The sequence below is a fragment of the Mesoplodon bidens genome, assembly GCF_964165515.1.
Source record: "Mesoplodon bidens genome assembly, contig: HAP1_SCAFFOLD_126, whole genome shotgun sequence".
Taxonomy (NCBI): Eukaryota; Metazoa; Chordata; class Mammalia; order Artiodactyla; family Ziphiidae; genus Mesoplodon; species Mesoplodon bidens.
The window spans coordinates 1427260-1439835 of record NW_027671928.1 but is presented as its reverse complement, the minus strand read 5'-3'; the positions used below and the strand labels follow the sequence as shown (position 1 = coordinate 1439835).

Below are 12576 nucleotides of genomic sequence, written 5' to 3'. Positions count from 1 at the left end.
TGCAGAGTAGGGGTGGGAGTGGGGCAGACCTGAGCAGTCTCTTTCTGAGAGGGCACGGGAGCCGAGGGCTGATGGGCGGGGAGCAGGGCTTGAGCCTTGCACAAAACTCCCTGTCCACACTGCTGTATCCCAACCCAGCACGGCTGATGACAGTGATGGCCTCTATTGCTAGAGCAACATAGAAAGATAGCTGATATCTGCCTAAGCCCGTGTGATCTGTAGTAACTCCTTTCACCCTGTTAACATCTTCACTTGGGAGTAAGGAGTACTAGCCACTCTCGGATGAGGCAACTGAGCCTCAGAGGGGTTAGCTGATACCCGTACAGGTAGCAATCCAGCAGTGCTCCACAGCCCACCACGCTCCTCAGCAAGACTGGCTCACACTGGAATTGCCCTTTTGACAGTTCAAAACCTCTGTGAGACAGATGACTCTCCATGCCCTGTGCAGTTCCCCCACCATACTTGTCAGTAGCAATTGTGATGTAATAGCCCACAGGGCAAAGGCATTTTTCTGTGCTGGCATCAGCCCTGTGGGAGTTGAATGGTGACAGTAAAACGCGGTTCAGCAGGCTGAGCATGGAGGTGTGGCTGAGCACTGGGGTGGCAGGACCCAGGCTGGCCCGGAGCCCTGGCGCCCACACCCTCAGCCAGCTCTGTGCCCCTGTCCCCCGTCTCCCGTCGTGTCCCCCCACCCCGGTCCATAGTGCCGTGAGCCCTTGGAAGTGTGCCTGCCTTGGCCTTAAGGCATGACTGTGGGTGGGAAGTTGGAAGCACTAGGGCTATGCTTAGTTTGGGGTGTTTTGTTGTTGTTGTTGTGGGTTGAATGTGCTGTTGTTTATATCTACACGTCTCTTGGAGACCTCTCCATTAGCTAGAGAGCACTTTGTGGTAGTTAGCGCAGTTACTTGCAGGTGAAGTCCAAGGAGCACCCAGTTGGTTTCCCAAGAGCTGAGAGCGGGCGCCTAGGAGGACAGAGCAGATGTTGCACATAGTGTGGAGCTAGACCCCCCGTGGTTGAGAAGATAGTCTCCTTGCTTCCGGCAAACGCTGGAGGTGGGGGGGAGACCCCTAACCCCAACTTTTGGGTTAGGGTTGAGAAAGTAGACTCCCGCTTCCAGCAAATGCTGGAGATGGGGGGGCGGGGTGCTGCTGCACCCGCCGTGGAGGGCGGGGCTCCGAGCCCCACCTGTGAACTTGGCATCATTTCCAGCAGTCTCCCTTTGGGACCAGAGACGTCAAAAGACCCTCGTTGGTCCTCTAAGACAGTTTCCATTTTGGTTTGGTGGCTCTGTGGCCTGGACCAAGGGGCACTTGATCCATCCTTTTTTAGGCTACCTGGCCTTTGATTGCACAGGAAGCCTTGGGAATGTTTAGGGTCGGATTTGTTTTTTTCTTCAAATGTAAATTTCAATATGTAGATTCCACAGATCACCAGTGTTGATGCTGAACATTGTGACAAGTAGATGAACGCTTTCAACTTTGATTTCTCTGGGCAGAAATTTCTGGGATTTCTCTGTGCAGAATTTTAAATGTTGGGATGAAGGCCCAGTTGGGAGATGTGGCAGCTTCAACCTTTTCAAATTGAAGGACAGTTTGCTTAAGCAGATAAGGGTGTGGTTTGGGAGGGTTTTCCTGAAGTTTTGTCTTCAGCATTCTTGGTTATTTTCTTCTGCTTAGCCAAAGATACCATGTGCAGTATAAAGGCTGTCTGAGCTTTATGTCATGATAATGTGGTTCTGGAAGTTTAGAAACACACTCTGGCTTCAGATCCGCGTTAAATAGATCACTTGCGTGGCCAAAGACCTCAAACCTTTCCGTCCTGGGAAAAAGGCTTCTATTTCTTAGGCTAAAACGCTAGTGTGCAACCACATGCTTGTGCCTTTAGCGGTGATGGTTAAATTTTCTATGAACTGAATAAGTCATGTTTTTTAAAAAGTTAATGAGGGGGCTTCCCTGGTGGCGCAGTGGTTGAGAGTCCGCCTGCCGATGCAGGGGACACGGGTTCGTGCCCCTATCCCGGAAGATCCCACATGCCGCGCAGCGGCTGGGCCCGCGAGCCATGGCCGTGGAGCCTGTGTGTCCGGAGCCTGTGCTCCGCAACGGGAGAGGCCACAGCAGTGAGAGGCCCGCGTACAGCAAAAAAAAAAAAAAAAAAAAAAAGTTAATGAGGCATTTAATTAACTAACAACGTCGGGCTTATGGCCTTTATGGTTACATTTTGCGGGTAATGGCATTCGGCTTATAGCCGCTGAACAGAGAGCTGTCCGACAAAAGCAGTTTGACTTTGCTTGGGAATGGCTGGGCTGCCCTTCAGACACTCCCGTTTATTTCTAGCGGAGAAAATAGACCAAGGAATGTGTTGCGTCGACAGACTCGCCCCGCCTCTTCACCTTTCAGTTAGAGAAAGTGTTGGTGGCGATGGTTGCCATCCATTTAGAGGCCATCACCCTCCTAGCTAGGAGAGTGTAGTTAGCCCACTTGACCCCCAACAGAGAAGGCCTGTGGGATGCTCGTCACAGCTGGATTGCATACCTCTAACTGGGGCCCTCTTGGGCCTTTTGAATCTTCCCAGCTGACCAGGTACCAAAGACCTGAGTTATAGGTCTAGTACTTCATGTTAATTGAACTTGGGGTTTAATATCTCTGGGCCTCAGTTTCCAAGTGTTGAATGAGGATAGTACTACCTTCCTTTCCTGGTAGCTCCTGGGTTACTGTGGGTGACAGAAGACGTCCTCATCTGGGGAAATGAAAAGCACTGTGTAAATAGTGGGATCAACGTGGTTGAGTTAGGATAGCCCGTGGCAAAAAGTCTGACCTGGCCGTGGGGCTACTGCTGCCTTTGCTGCCATCTTCCAGGAGAAGAGAGTTGACTTACCCATCAGCTTGGACGGCCTTTCATTTCTAGGTACCCTTGAATCTGCCCTAGTAGTGATGAAGGTTTCCAGGTGAAGGCCATGATTGTCACAGCAAATAAACCCTGGGTTGAGTAAATTGATGTGTGCACAGCAGTTGGTGGCGTTCAGACCTGATCCCAGAGCCACGTGACAGGGCCTCTCCCTGGCTGGGGCACACAACTCATTAGCTTGCAGCCGTCCACTCAAGTCTGGCTAGTGAGGGCCTGCTAAAAGAGCAGCAGCTTCATGCGGTATCCTGGATACCAGGGCTCGGGGCAGGTGGCCTGGGAGCCCAGAGGATTGTGGGCTTTCTGGCAGGTTGGGATGTAAACAGAGAAACGCATTCGTGGGCGTGCCTTTTCTCTTCCTCCTCTTGTTTTGGAAGGGAGCTGCTGCAGTGACCTGAAGTAACAGGGCACCGATGGCCAGGTTTACCAGCAAGCCCCATTGGGTTCACGTGGTAAGCAAATGGAACATTCTAGTTTGCTCCCAAGTGAGTGGTCACCTTTGATTGGCGTGTCCTCCAAAGGGCATAAAAGGTTTTACAGAACCCATCTCGCACTTATGGGCGGCTAGAATGATCCCCGTTTTAGGTTTAACAGATGAGTTACCTGAGAGATGTCACAAGGAGGCCTGTTCTGACCCCATCCCATCCCCCCTTACCCAGCAGACCATGTGTTGGGCCACATGCACGTTCTGCCTACTCCCAGCTCTCAGAACCTGACGGCTCTCTGCTGGGCACGACTTACCCAGTATAAACAGTATAACGTGTTTTCTGGTGGCAAATGCTTTCGATGTGTCTGAAAACTTTCTTAAGGTAATAAAACATTGAATAAATTCCTGCTCTGCTTACTGGGAGTGGTTCATATTAATATTTTAACAAGCCAAAGAAATAAGGTTAATAACAGTGATTCTAATGCACAGTGTTGACACAGAACATCTCCGGAGGTGGGGGTGAACGTTTTATTTGATTCTTGAAATGTGGAGGTTGCAGCCTGTGGTGTATCAGGTTCCTGTCATTAACTTGGGGCAGAATCAGTCTAAAATTTTCATATTTACTCGAGAGGGTGGAGGGAGGCAAAATAGAGGGTGGGGTTATTGGAGGCATTTTGTGTCATTCCTCGAGGATGGAGGGAGAGAGCTTCTCTTTAACTCCACTTAACATACAGACAAGAGCATCTGAGGCCCAGGTTCTGATTTGGGGTCTTAACAGGGGGCGCAAGGATGTAGCTGACCTGGGTGTCCCTGCTTCTCTAAGCTGGGGAATGTTCTCCGGCTGATTTAAGCTCTCTTTAAGTGTTGGTCATCCATACTTTTATCTAAACTTGTGTTATCGTCCACTGCCACTGACTGAACAGACCCATCAAGTGAGAATGGTCTGTGCTTGGCAATGTGTCATCTAAGATGTTAGCAGCCGTGACACCTCTGTACTGGTCACGTCGGCCCCTGGGCTGAGGGCTTTCATCGCTATCCGAATGCGTCCTCTCAGCAGCCCTGTGGAAGCTTGGAGAAGTTCAAGGGTAACTTGCCCATGGCCAGGCCACTGGTGCAGCAGAGCCTTAGACAACACTGTCTGCATCTCCAAGCCCTTCTTACGCACTCTTGCCCACCACCAGGATGCCTGCCGCCTGCCCGCGCCATGGTGGGCTTTTGGCCCCAAGGATGTATGCCTTTGAAAGTGGGCACCGGCAAGCTATGGGGAGGTCACCCTTACAAGGTTCACTGTATGGTTGTCTGATGGTATCTCCTCTCCTCTCCTCTCCTCTCCTCTCCCCGTAGGAAGCGGTCTTGTACTGCCTGTAGAACAAGATTTGTGAGGTGAACTACCGCGACAACACGGGTTACTGTCCCTGCACGAGGCTTGTGCAAGAGGTTGGCTCAACATCGTACGACACCTCCTTGAATATGGCGCCAATGTCAACTGCAGTGCCCAGGATGGAACCGGGTCAGTGGCGGTCTTGCTCTTGGCCTGGCCCTGCTGGGGCATAGGCAGTGGTTCTCAGGGTGTGCGGGGAATCCCAGAAGGAAAGATGGAGAGTGAGTGCCATGTAAGCACACTGATGGTGGAGTCCTCTAGAATGGAATCGGAGAGATCTTTCTGGCAAATTTACATAGAACTTTAAACCTCTGTGACACTCTTATGGACAGAAGTCCCTGAAAATGTTGAGCCTGCATGAATAATCAGGGGTGTTCTCTTTTAAGACCCTGGACTCTCCACCAGCATCTGTTGAATCACAATCGTGAACATATATGTGAGTTGAAAGTTGCAGGAGTACAGACAGGTCCAGTGGCAACTGGCTTGATAGGACCTGCCGTGTCCACCCACATCCCCGGGCCTGGCCCCCACTCTGTCCTTGACCTCGGTTTATTGGCCAGAGGCCCAGGTCTGAGTCAGCCCAAACATCTTCCTGGTTGTACCTGGGATGCCACCACGAGGCAGGGCACTGGGGCTTTCCTGACAGTCATAAAATGAGCAAAACCGTAAGGTATTTGGTGGTTCTTGGTTTCCAAATCGCATCCTTTCTGGATGGGACTGCGGACAGTGTTCCTGACCCCAGCGGACACGGGCAGGAGGACTCTGTATCCTCCTGAGAACTCGCCCTGCCTGTCGACTGCTTCTGGGCGAGAGGGTTGATCACTCATCTCCAAGTTGGTTTCACGAGAGGTTCCACTTTGCCCCTAGTTTCTTTTACCAACTGCACTTTTTGGGTTTTGTTTGTAATGGTATAACAATGGCTTGTCGTATCTGCTTCCGTGGTGCTGGGGTTCTTCCCCCCACCCCGCCGTATGTTACCTTCTTACAGTCTGTCACTATTTAAGTTCATTGGAAACGTTTTCATCGTGGCCTGAGTTCTTCCTTGGGCCATGCATTAAGAGAGATTTGCATTGAAGAATTAGGCCTGAGATGGTCCCTTCACCTGTCCCGTAAAGGGTTATGTGTTGAAATAACAGAGTAATTTGTCGCAGCGACCGTACACTCACCTCCTTGGTGAAATAGCGCGCCTACGAGGCTTGGCTGTACACGCTCGATTTTGCCCCGTGTCCTTAGAAGCAAGCGTCGCGTGCACGGGTGTAATCCCCCGCACCTCTCCTAGGCCTCTCCACGATGCTGTCAAGAATGATCATCTCGAAATTGTCCGCTTGCTCCTCTCCTACGGTGCTGATCCTACCCTGGCTACGTACTCAGGTAGAACCATCAAGAAAGTGAACCACAGCGAACTTCTGGAGAAGTTCTTAACAGGTACGGCAGAGGTCAAGACACGGTCTTGTTCAAGCATCTAGACGGTGACTTCACAGCCTTTCACCTGGGTTCCCCCTACCCCCACCCCCCATTTACTCTAAGTGACCCTTTACTGGGAAAAGCGGCCCAATGTTAGTCTGTCAAAGAAGAGATACATACTTTGAGTTTTGCGAGGTGGGGGGCTGGAAAACTCTTAGCTAGCCAGGCTAGCTTTTGTTTGGCAGGCTGGGGCGGTGAGGCGGGCAGTCCCTCAGGAAGGCGGGTGGACGCGTGGGGAGGTTTCAGTCAGATACCTGGAGGCGTGTGCAGTGGGACTTGTCAGGAGGTGACACCAGCCCCAGCGTGAGATGTTCCCGAACTCCAGCAGCATTTGCCTCTTACCAGCAGGCGTTATCTTGTTTCTCTCTCTCTCTCTCCCCCTCTCTCTCCACACTGTTGAAATAACCTGCAGGCTCCTGATGACGGTAACCCCGGTTGCTCTTCGGAGTTCTCTGGCAGCTGTGTGTGTGGTGAGCAGCCTTGTTCGTTTCAGTTGGGCTTGTGGGGGTGGGGGTAGGGGTGGGGGTGGTGCTGTGAGCAGGGCTTGCTTGGGAAAGAATTTTTCCAGGGTCCTTTTTGGAGAACAGCTGGTATCTTGCTCCAGCTTACTGACCTCTCTCTTGTTTGCCCCCCCGGTTAGAACCAGATGATGAAAGTGGTTACGATGTTTTAGCAAATCCCGCAGGACCGGAGGACCAGGATGACAGCAACGAGGCCTATGGTAACCTATTGGAGTTTGAATTTTCCGAAGACCCCGTTTTGCCGTGTTATAACGTCCAGGTGTCCGTCGCTCAGGGGTGAGCGTGGCCAGCGTGTGTTCGAGAGCGAGCCCAGCTGCTCTGTGGGCTGGCAGGAGTTAGAAATCCCCTTCAGCAGATGAGGGTGGCTGGGTTGGGGGGTGAGTGAATTCCTCACCAAGTGTCCACCGACCTCACATAATGCAGTGGAACTTTTCCAGAAAAGTTTGGGGGGTGGGAGGGCTCCCCAGCCAACTGCCCTCATTGGAACACACCCCTAGAGCCCAAAGGACACGGGAGTCAGCGACTGCAATTGCACAGTTTCAGTCACTAAACTCTTGGGGAAGGGATCCTCCCCAAACGGCTACCATAGGGGCCTTCCAAGGCACGTGAGGTCCACGGGACAATACTGATGTGTACCCTCTTCTCGTATAAGATTAGAGAAAGCCGTATGTGGCACCTGGGATCTTATGTGTCTTCAGATTTGCTTAGATCGAGTCTTGTCCCCACAGTCGGGCCACTGTGCCCCATGACCAACCCTTCGGAGTGAACACATCAGGAGACCTTGCTCTGCTGTGTGTTGACCCCGGTGCTTAAGGAGTAGCATCCTCCTTGGACTCTGAGGCTGGGACCGTGTCTGCCTTTGTGGTGACATTGTATTCGGGATAGAGATCATAAAGCGTGGCAGGGTATCAGAAAGGATTGTACCACCTCCCTTCTCGAAAAAGCCTCACTCCCGGCAGCATTGAGGGGCGGGTTGGAGGTGTGGGAAAGGCAAGGAAAGCCAGGTGACCTCGAGTGTTTCTCATGCTCTCTCCGTGAGGGCCGGAGGAGAGGAGAGGTCAAAGAGGTGTTTGCCATCTCCCTTGGGTTGGCATACAGACTGGTTTTCCCCAGTGACTAGAACGGGGTGCACTTACTTGGAGAGGGGTGACCTGAGTTGTGGCCAGAGCCAAGGCAGCACTGGGGTGGCCTGCAACGAGGCTGGTTCAGGGGCGCTGCTCCTGCTTTTGTCTAAGTTGGCTGATCCGCCCTAGGTGGTCTCTTAACACATGCACATGAGTCCAGAGTTCCCCCGCTAGAAGTAGATCTTCCGGGCTTCCCTGGTGGCACAGTGGTTAAGAATCCGCCTGCCAGTTCAGGGGACACAGGTTCGAGCCCTGGTCCGGGAAGATCCCACATGCCACGGAGCAACTAAGACCGTGCGCCACAGCTACTGAGCCTGCGCTCTAGAGCCCACGAGCCACAACTAGAGAAAGCCCGTGCACAGCAACAGGCCCAATGCAGCCAAAAATAAATAAATAAATAAAATTAAAAAAGAAAAAGAAGAAGTAGATCTTCTAAGGACAGTGAGAAGTGGGGTGGGGGTGGGGTAATCAAAGTGGAAGGAGCAGGCCCTTTCCCCGCCAGGAGACGGGTAGTTCATAGTTGGGAGCGCCTCTCATTTTGCCGGAAACTCAAACCACTGTCCTTTCTCTGGTGTAGGCCTCGTAACTGGCTGTTGCTCTCAGACCTGCTCAAGAAACTGCAAATGTCCTCCTGCATATTCCGCTGCAATTTTCCAAATGTGGAAATTGTCACCATCACGGAGGCCGAGTTCTACCGGCAAGTGTCAGCAAGTCTCTTATTCTCTTGCCCCAAAGACCTGGAGTCCTTTAATCCGGAAAGTAAGGAGCTCTTAGATGTGGTGGAGTTCACGAACGAGCTTCAGACTCTGCTGGGCTCATCCGTGGAGTGGATCCTCCCCAGAGACCTGGACTCAGATGACGCCTGGTGAGCTCGCCGGGGCCCGCCGTGTACAGTGTGTCATGGTGTTAATCCTTGTGCATATGTGTCATAATACGACTATTTCTGTAAAGAAAGGACACTATGAGACACGACTCCAGTCGGAAGGACTTCGAAACATGTTTTTTTCTTTTTAAACTTTTAAGTCAGTTTTTATGAAGTTGTTAATAAAGTTTCTTTACTTTTCAATGTACACATGCTTTGGAATATGTTTGTTTTTACTCGGAACAATTGTTTCTTTTCTTTTTTAAGGAGAAAAAAAAAAAAGGCAAAGGAGCTCCACACTTTGACTTAATTTCATACAAAGCTCCGACGACAGAAGCCATAACTGTTGAGAGTTGCTTTTGGGGCAAATTAAACCAGTAAAATTTTAAACTCTTCCTCCATATTAAAGGGATTGAATAAATTGGCCACTTTGGTGCACCTGTGTCCTGCGAATTGTCCAATTGGAGATGGAGGTTTAGGAAGTGAGTTTCAGTCTTGTTTAAGTCTCTTCCCATCAGACTGGTCTCGTGATTTCCTACACACCATGTTACTTCCTGTCTACCTTTCCTTGGTGTTGTTCATGCCTGGATTGTCTCCTGTACCTGCTCAAACCTTGGTCCATTCTCATTTGTACCATGGAAGTTTGTCATGCTGGATACTGTCAGAACTAATTTTACTTAAGTTTGCGTTAAGGTGCAAAGCACACCTTTTGTATATTTTCTGTTTTTTGTGTTTGTCTATATTTTACGGTTTCGCTTCAAGAAATATTATGGGAAGGGAAATAGCAAGATGTAAAGAGCAAAAAAGTCATCATTCTCTTTCAATTGTTAGAACCTCTATCTGCAATCATAATTATGATGCACTGTGGTATGTGTTAAAATAGTAAATACATGTAACGTCCCGTAGGAGCAGCAAACTCTGGTGTTGGTGAGGGTGTGTCATGGAAGTAATCACAAAGCAGGTGACTGTTGGTTGGGGTCCTGAAACATTAGTGTGCCTTCCCTGTGTCCAGTAGTGGTCTGGAGGGGTCAGGAAGCCTGCCTTTGAATTTGAGGGAACAGAGAGTTTGAGGTCCTCTCTCTTCTTTTGCTCTAGTACACTGCATAGCAGCAGTATACTGGGTTTACAGTTGACGTTTAAATCGCTGATTGATCATTAAGATTGGGATGTATCTTTGGAAATGAAAATAGGAAGAATCGTATGCTTTTTCTTTTTTTTCTTTTTTTTCCTATATCTGAAAATGTATGTAGTACTTTGCTGAGTGGTTGGGAATCAAGTTTGCAGTATTCAGTGTATTCAGTTTTAGTATCTAAATAGAATTAAACTGTTGCTGTAAAGTGGAATAGCACTTTGTTACTGACAAGTTTTAGAATGCATCTGTTCATCAATTACCTGTTTGGGAAGATTGTAGTTAATGATTTTGAGAATGTGGCTATAAACCTCCAACTGACTCAAGAAAAGCAAATAAGTCAAGATTGACAAATGTATAGGCTCTTCATCTTATTGTGTGTGTGGGTTTTTTTTGTTTCCTTTTAGTTATTTGTCAAGGTATAAAGAATTCTATCACACTTAAGACAAGTTAAGTAAACGTCACGGGGTGTATTCTGACATGGCATGGAGCAGATCATATGGCCTAGATCTTAAAGGTGATTTTATGTTTAAACTTTCATGAAAACATATGTGATTGAAACACATTAATATATTGATACAGAGGGCAGTTAATTTTTGTCTTTTTTTGTGTGTGTGTGTGGTACTGTTGTGGCCTCTCCCGTTGCAGAGCACAGGCTCTGGACGCGCAGGCTCAGCGGCCATGGCTCACGGACCTAGCCACTCCCCGGCATGTGGGATCTTCCCGGACTGGGGCACGAACCCATGTCCCCTGCATTGGCAGGCGGACTCTCAACCACTGCGCCACCAGGGAAGCCCTAATTTTTGCCTTTTGATACATGTGAGCGCAGCTTTCATTTTGCTGAAAGAATATGACCAGTTTTCAGTTTGGGATTCTACCATTTAGTAAAGATAGTCCACTTAATTTTAGAAATAAGAGATTTAATATATAATACCTAATAATACTTTTATGTATTATTTTACTGAAAACATTTATTGTAATACTGTGAAGAAACTATGCCATTCTAGTCTTCAAGACTTAAATGAATCAAGTGTTTATTAGCTGTTGTAGTTTTTAAACTAAGAAAAGTCAGTACATCAGCAATTTGTAAATACAGTTTTTAAAATAATGCCTTAACAACTTTACAGTGGTTATAATGACTGTATTTAGGCCTAAAGTTAGTTAATAATTTGACATGAAGGCTTTTTAATAGTTTGATGGTGCAGATCAGGGATAGGTAAACTCTGGCTGGTGGGCCAGATCCAGCCCGTCGCCTGGCTTTGTAAAGGAAGTTTTTCTGGAACATAGTCACACCCATTGTTTACATGGTAGTTATGGCTCCTTTCACCCTACACCAGTGGGGCCGAGTAGTTGCAACAGAAACTATATAGCCCACAAATCTGGAAATGTTTAAATTTAGATTTTAAAAATTGAAAACTTCTTTGAGCCTATACAGGGCAAGTGCATTGACCCCTGAGGTAGAAAACAGTCAGGAACTTGGGTGCGGAAGCCAAATGGCCTAGGTTCAAATTCCCTTTCCTCCCATTTCATAGCTAGTGACCATGGGCAAATCACTTAACCTCTATGCCTCATTATGAGGTTTAAATGCACTTATTTGTATAAATAGTGCCTAGCACATACTAAGCGCTGTGTAAGTGATTGCTGTTGTTTCTGCTTGGAGCTTTAATAAGTTATTGTTAATAGAAAAATGACACTAATGATTTTCCTTTTAGAGTAACGAAGGCAGTTTGAGTCTTTTACTTTTTCAGGAATGTAATAAGACTTTTTTCATTGACAGTCAGTGTTCCCTGTTACCAAAATTTACTTTATGAATATAAAGAATTGAATGTCTTCAAGACAGTACTTTTGCTTAAATGTCAAACCATTATTTTCCCAAGGCACATCAAACTGGCTCTGCATAGTCCAGGGCTCTAAAGCTTGTGTGCACACCCTAGGTAGCATGTGAGATACATTTTGTAAATATAGTTTTTAAAATAATGCTTGCGACTTCCCTGGCGGTCCAGCAGTTAACACTATGTGCTCCCAATGTAGGGGGCTTGGGTTCGATCCCTGCTCAAGGAACTAGATCCCACGTGCCTGCCATAACTAAGAGCCCACATGCCACAACTAAAAGATCCGGCATGCTGCAACTAAAGACCCGGCACAGCCAAACAAACAAACAAGCAAATAAATAAATAAATCTTTATAAAAAAATAAGTAAAATAAAATAATGCCTTAGGAGTTAGGAAAAGAAAATATTAGAACATTTTTACCTTTGTATTATTTTTAAAAATCTGTGTAGTTTATCATGTACATAAATTCTATGTATGGAACTTTGTGTATATAATTTGTTAATAAATAAGATGCATATTAAAAAGTTTTCTTATGGTTTGCCCAGTCAGGTGTTTGGAGGCCATTGGAGGACAGGATGATGAAATATAGGGCCTCAGCAAAGATAGAATTTAGAACCAATTCCCTGACTTAGAAGATAAGGAAAATAATTCATAGACTGTAATTGAGTTGTCCAACTTTACATAAGTGTTCAGAAACAGGAAATGCAGTGGCTAGAATCTAATCACTGACCGAGCAGTATCTGGGTCACTGGACTCGTAAACCAGAAGTGACTGTTGAATTTCTCAGGTTGATGCTCCTGGCATATATGCTTGATCTGTGTGTGTGTGTAAATCTCTGACATAAGAAGCCATACTCAGGCACACCGTGTTTCCTTATTCAAGCATCTTAATTTCATCCCATTAAATCTTTGAAGTATCCGACTACCAGAAGGCA

At 47.7% G+C, this 12576-nt stretch overlaps 1 protein-coding gene across 1 annotated transcript in view; it reads right to left on the bottom strand.

The window, feature by feature from the left end:
- The window catches only part of LOC308610807 (uncharacterized protein), a gene marked incomplete at its 5' end in the record, with an annotated part of 186759 nt that overhangs the window by 41753 nt on the left and 132430 nt on the right, over window positions 1–12576 (bottom strand). The gene's annotated exons all lie outside the window — the stretch shown is intronic.